General features: G+C 37.0%; 1 long non-coding RNA gene across 1 annotated transcript; it reads right to left on the reverse strand.

Moving 5' to 3' along the window:
* Positions 1–2,830: 2,830 nt before the first annotated feature.
* On the reverse strand, positions 2,831–6,688 carry LOC138109001 (uncharacterized). The gene is made up of 3 exons (XR_011150196.1): positions 6,607–6,688; positions 4,239–4,392; positions 2,831–3,201 (listed from the first exon to the last, which is right to left on the reverse strand). It is a non-coding gene; the product is annotated as an uncharacterized lncRNA (long non-coding RNA).
* Between the last annotated feature and the right edge of the window lie 301 nt (positions 6,689–6,989).

The raw sequence follows: 6,989 nt of genomic DNA on the forward strand, positions 1-6,989 counted from the left end.
AAATAATTTTTTTAAACTAAATAATTTTTTTCAAATACAATTCACTGTTAGCTAGTTGAGTGTCTTTATGCAAAGCCCATTCCAACAAAAAGAGCACTGTTTACTCCAATAGTTTGGATTGGGACTGAATGAAAAAAGAAGGTCATTATTTGCTGATTTGCCAATGATACAAAACCCTTCAGTGAGGTCCATGCTTTGATATAATCTTCCATGAATACAATGAACTATACAACCAAAGTTGCCATTCTGCTGCAAGCATATTATTAAAAGAAAAACCTGTTAGAAACGACACTGAAGTTGACATCAAAGATTAGGGGAGGAGGTTTTTTAGCGTTGAGTTTAATCACAAAAGATGTCCTATCTTCTGGTCTTCACTAAGAGAAACTTCAGCGGAAGTGTTGTCTGAGACAGCAGGATTGTAATTATTACTGCTCTTAGGATCCATAACAAGTTAAAAACTAGGGGGGATTATCTGCCTTGTCTCAAACACTGACAACACTTTTCTGGGGCCATAGATAGTGTTGAGCACTTCAGTATCTGATGAAATTTCTGATCCTTTAATCTACTCTTCATGTCTTTTATTAATATTGTGAAGTAATAATTAGGCCAAAAGTTATGAAAGCAAAATATGTGGGATTAATTCTGACCTTCAACTGTTTGCTATGCGTCATCAGTAAATGAAAATTTTCTTCTATTTCTCGCTCATTCAGTTCAACCATTAAGGAATGTTAAGAACCATTTACTACTCTTAAATGTGTTTTTATGGCAGGGTTTTAGCTTTGCACTGGTCATCTACATTGTATTGTTACACAGTGACACTTTTGGAGATGTCTCTGGATTTCCATAATGTTTTTTATGATTTCCTCTGCTTAAATCTGAGGCCCATATTCACACAGGAGTCAGGGAAGACCTATGTCTAGGTACTGATATGTTATTCAACACTATTTCACACTTGGTAGCTTTGGAAATTTAATAAAATAGAGTCTAGAAAAGTTAAATATTGAGGAGTCAGAAATAGTACAGTCATTTATTCTCTGCATCAATTTTGACCAAGATGTCATTTAATTCAACTCCACTAAGACATGATTATTTGTATTATACCATCCACTAACAGCTACAGGAGCGTGGTGTTGGGCTTACAATAAAACTTAACATTAGAGAGGCAAATATTCCTTCTAGAGAGAGGATCAACAGATAGGTAATGCAAGGCTAAGAACAATGAAACCAGATGCCTGTGAAGGGGTGGATTCACTAACAAGGAAGAAGCAATAGCTGTGGTAGAACAGAGAAGCATGAGGTCTCCAGGCTGTGGGAAAGCTGCAACGCACTCAGGTGGACATCTCTGAACATCAGGTCACAGTGCCTTGCTTCAGATGAGGCAGAAAGAAGGCAGTGAAGCCAACGGTAGAGGTGCACCAATGGCACCACCGTTCTTCCAAGATACAGTCTAGCTCTTAACCATAAGGGAGCCCTTCTTTTGGAGCTTGATTTTACTACATTTAGAATAAGAGCAGTGTACCAAAAAACACTGAGAGTACTAGGACACAGATGGGGTCTCCCCCTGCCTCTTGCAGTGATCATAATTGCTATCAAAAAGTTTCGGGCTCTTTTGTTTTGGGACTTTAGCTTGGTTGGGGAGAGTGGAGGTTGAAGGGGTGGGTGTTAGCTGTTAATTTGTTTTTTAACTAATGCATCTGATCCAGAAGACTTCAAGCACTAAAAAGTACAAGAAGTCAGTTCCAGACTTCATATTTCCTATGCCAAAAATAAAAAAAATTATACTCATTATCAAGGAGTAACTACATCAAACAAATAAACCACTGTAGAAGGTTACTCTAAGCTGTAAGGCAGTCTCAAGTTTGTTAAAAACCAAATTAGTACTATTAACAGTATTTTCTCAATTGTTTTTCTATGTGAATACTTTCTGGGTTCCACCCAACATCAGGATCTAGCAAAGATGTTGAAATAAAGCCAGAAGGACACTTTTATACTCTTTCCAGCTCCCATTGAGCTTCTGGCATGCAACTTGTTCAGCTGTCTGTGGGACAAGAAGAAGAACATGGCAGTGAAAAGAGCACAGGCATGACAGCAGCTGGTCAAATACAGCTCAGCAAGGAGACCATTTATGACATTCAAAGCATCAGGCAGAAGAGGAAAAGAAAAGCACATCCTAATTCAGTGCAGTCATGCTAGATGTGATCATTCTGATTTTACCTGTTGTTCTGTAGCATGAACCTGCACAAGACCTAAGCTTTTGGCTGTTTTGTGAAATGAATGTGTCCATCATTGACATTTTGAAGACCCTTCAGCAAAGGTCCATCTTGGATATATTCATAAAGTTGATTCTGCATGGTATTGAGTGTTTTAGTGACCCTTGAATTCATTGTCAATGAAAAATCTCCAGTGATACTTTGGAGCAGATGCAAGAAGAGCAAGAAGGGCAGAGAATTTGGTTGAAAACTGGTAGTAATCTGACACAGCTGCTATGTAACAGCTCATTAGTGGTTTCTGACTGCTCCAAGGAAAGTTGGTAGATATTTATTTGGAATGAACACATATGGGAACAATAGAATCATAAGAAAAGGCTAAGAGAAAAATAAAATAATAAAACAATGTGCATACAGTTGTTCAACACAGTTGGGCTCTGGTACAAAATACACTTGATGTTCCCTTTCCCGTAAAAGTAAGACTACAGGTGAAAGGAGTTATATCTTGAGTTCAGTGAGCTTATAGTGAAAAAGAAGTAGCAAAATATTCATTATTTCTTGACTTACAGGTTCAAGAAACTAGAAACTCTGTTGTCCAGCAACACGAGTAAATACTCCTCAAATTCAGGCTCCTTTTTCTGCCCACAAATCAAGATGGTAGTTTAATATCCTTTTTTCCTTCTCCATGGGAACCATACCATGCCCTCTTGCAAGCTCTTTCTATAGAAGCAGCTCGTAACAAGAGAAACTGGATTTATGCCTAAACCTTGTGTGACAGACAAGATTATTATTTTCTTTTCTTTTTTTTACATTTCATTGTTCCTCTAAGAAATTAAGTGGATAACTTGAAGAGGTGTGTAAAAGACTGTGCTTGGCAGACACAAGGCAAGATTAGTGGAAGACCAGAGGGATTACAAGATGCAGCAGGCCTAAGAGTTGCAGCATGAAATTTCATATAATTGACTTCACTGAATTGACAACGGTAGGGACAAGCCTGTGAAAATAGAGCAGACAGAAGAACTGAGAGGGAGTGGGAGCAGGGGAAATCTGTAAACCTGTCATTCCTCTTCTTACCAACCATATTTCATTTACTCATAATGTTAATTACTCTATTTTTATTTTTATTAGTTGGTTTGGGTTTTTTTAACTTTATTGCAGTAGCACTCTGCCTTGATCTTAAAAGTATGTGAGTCCATTTTATGGAAATCATAGGAGGTCTAAGGCAATCTTTGGTCACAAAGCATTTCCTTACAGTTTGCAAGGATAACTTCCTTAAGTGTGAGAAAGGCTACAATGAGAAAACGACCAAGAAAATGGTATTTTTCCTAGGTTTTTCCTGAAGTTCAATTTTTCTTATCTTTTTCCCCCTTTTTTGCCATCTGCAGATATAAATTAACGAAGAGATGGTAACTCCAGTGGAACAAATGTTCCCTACAGCTGAAGAAAGTGATGAAGTACAAAGATAAATAACTTTGTTGAATTATAGGGAGAGTTCATCTGATAAAGATAAATAACTTTGTTGAATTATAGGGAGAGTTCATCTGGACTTTTTTTCCAAGACATGTCTCTCAAAATGTCCAGATTTTTTTCCATGGGTCAGTTTTAACATCGCAACACACAATTTTCACCAGAGACATAAGATTTTTTTTCTAAATAAAACCTTTTTTCTTCCCTTTTCTCCCCCAGGGTTCATAAAATAATTCAGAAAGGACCTCTGAAGTTCATCTGATTCCCTGTTCCAAGCAGGTTACTCAGAATATTGTCTAGTTGAATTTTTAATATCCCCAAGGATGAATATTTCACCTCCTCTCTGAGTAACTATTTTAAATATTTGACTACCCGTTGCTGTGAATATGATTTTTTTCTTGTAACTAACAACTTCATTTGTTGTCACTTGTGTCTGTTGCCTCTTAGTTTTTGCTATGTACCTCCAAGAAGTGTTTCCCTTCTTTAAACCCTCCCATCAGACAGCTGTAGACAGACACAAGCTCTCCCTTTAGCCTTCCCAAAGGCTGCACAAAGCCTGCTCACCTATTCTATTCTTGTGCTTCATGTGCTCCTGTTCTCTAACGAGACTGGTTGCCCTCCCGTGGGCTCATTCTAGTGCATGGCCACACTTGCTTCATGTCCTCCTTCATGTTTCTTAGAAATCTCAGGTCCTTTTTTGGCATAGCTGTCACTTAACCTTAAAGCAAAAAAAAAAAAAAAAAATCGTTGTTTTAGGCAGGCATTCCTGTGAAAGGTCCTATTGCTTTTCTTTAGCAGGGTCTTAAAATTCTATCAACCCTCTTTGTGGAAGGCTTGTATCTGGTCTGAAATTGTGGAGACATGACTGGGCAAAGTTTCAAAGAGGCTTAAAAATGCCCTTAGAATACAAAACCTACAATTACAGCACTCCTGCATGTGTTATTCGGGCTATTCTACCATAAACTTGCAGGATGAGCAGTGAATCCTGATGATATCTTTACTTTCAGTTCAATGTCATGTCTTAATAATCATATTTCTATGGAAAATTGAATTGACTCAATGTGAGTAATAAATAAAGACAATAATTTCATTTGTTTCATTTACAAATAACTTTGGGCTGAAACAAAACTATTTAAAATGTTGATTTAAAACGTCAGCTAACCAATATTTATTATAGCCAAGGGACTTTTTGCTTACATAATACCAAGACACAGGAGGAATTTATAAAGAAACTCTTTTGACCTTGAAAGGCCTTCTGGGGAAAAGATTAAGCTGTCCTCATCATACACCAAAAAGAAAAAAAAATGAAGTCTCTATTATTTATTAAAAGGTTTAAGCAACTTTTACAATGTATTTTTAAACATTTTCATGTTACATGTTGAACATTTATGTTCCTGTATTCACTCATTCAATTTTGCATGTTATAGATAAGTAAGTCCTCCCAGAGTTAGCTAGCATAAAAAACTATGGTACTTGTAGTAAAACTAATGGAGCCAGGTGGTGCTCATATGAATCTTTGACCTCCTCCCACAACTGTACCTAACATTGTTTATCATGATTAATCAAATCACCACCTCAGGCCCTGTTCTGAGGGTAAATGACAGCACACTTTTCTTTCAGGCATGGAAAGAGAATAGAGGAATTCAAAAAGTTTATAAATCTGAAATGTACTCTGCATTTGTTTTTCATCACAGGATGCCTTATTACCATTACATTTTCTTATCTTGCAATGTTTTTTCTTGTATGATACTTACAGGCTGTAAGGTCTGGAAGCAGACTGCTTCCCAGTTAACTCTAATGCATGGTGTTCATTTCAGCAGGCACGTGCAATGTATGCCAGCAATAAAACAGCCACTGAGATCTCTGAGATTCTTATCACCCTCAATAACGGGATGCAATAACAGCACACTTTATACAATAAGATGTTAAGAATATATCTTCATCTCAGTCAATTTAAAAGCATCAGTAGGTATGATAACCCACACATCTGAATGGACTCCCCAGTATACTGAATACAGAGGTGTGTTAAGTTCTTGTACATCAAAAGTATGCAACAGTTTATCTGGATTTTTAGAGAGGTCTTATATAGATTTTTCTTCTTTTATGTATTTTAGACATTTTATATGTATCCTAAGACTCCACATTTTCAAGAGGACAAAGGGTAGTCTGTGGCAAAATAAGTTTGTTTTTCAGAATTAACAGCACATTTAAACATCTACAGTGTTCTACCCAGTACTGTTGGTACCAACTTGTGTGTCAGACAACTGTCTAATGGTGACATCTAAATCCCTTCTTCAGACCTCTCGTGATTTTGATAAAGGGATATAACTGGGGATTTATTCAACTTACATCGTTAGGTTAGCCACGGAAATACTTGTAAAGTATTTCCTTGTAAAAAAAAAGCTTTTGTTTTGGTCAGTCTGGAAAGGTATTCTAACCATGGCAGGGACAGGAGTTATTTTATTACTCATCTCTGTCTTGCACTTATTTTATACTGCTACTGCTCTCTGTAATAATATCGCACTGCCATAACAGAGCACATAAATCCCAGGATTTTTATATAAATGTTTACTTTCCACACATCTTCCTACCACCAGATAACAGTCCCCTTGGTAGGGGCTGGACCACGTGGTTACAACAAGTCTACTATTCCAAGAGACCCACGGATGTGCACACTTATCTCAGGTTATTCTTTTTGAAAGAGAAGTAACTTGCACACACAAACAATTTCCAGGGACCAGCTTGCTCTCTCTGTGATAAGATCCCTCCACCACCAGTTTGCGAGTTTGCACCACTGACCTCCGGGAGTGAATCTTTTTCCTTTTGAAAACACTCTGTATACTAAAGTTATCAAGCAGCAGTTCCACAAAAAAGCATTAGTAAGAGGAGTATATTAAGAGGACATTTACACTATTTGATATAAAACACTCACGGATTTTTGTATTTTTTCAGCCACAATGAAGATTAATTTGCAGTTTATGAGCAAGAATTTTCCAAAAATGAAGAGTTCCAACCCTCTCCAAGCAACAAAACAACACAGAAATCAGGGCTGGCAGCTGACAGGAAAAGTTGCAGCTGGGTAAAATTAGAAACGCCTCACATGTGGTAGCTTTGGAATTGAATTTGCCTGGTGAAAATGCTAAAATTCTATGTACAAACACTTTTGTTATAAGAGGTTTTAAAGTACCTCACTACCACAGACATTTATCTCCATCTCTAGAAACTACAGTGAACTTGAATTTTTTGTTCAAGGCTTGTATTCATAATTTGTTACAGGAAAGATTAATTTTCCTAAAGGCTTTTTGTGTTGTTTTT

Source organism: Aphelocoma coerulescens, chromosome 4, assembly GCF_041296385.1.
Source record: "Aphelocoma coerulescens isolate FSJ_1873_10779 chromosome 4, UR_Acoe_1.0, whole genome shotgun sequence".
Lineage (NCBI taxonomy): Eukaryota > Metazoa > Chordata > Aves > Passeriformes > Corvidae > Aphelocoma > Aphelocoma coerulescens.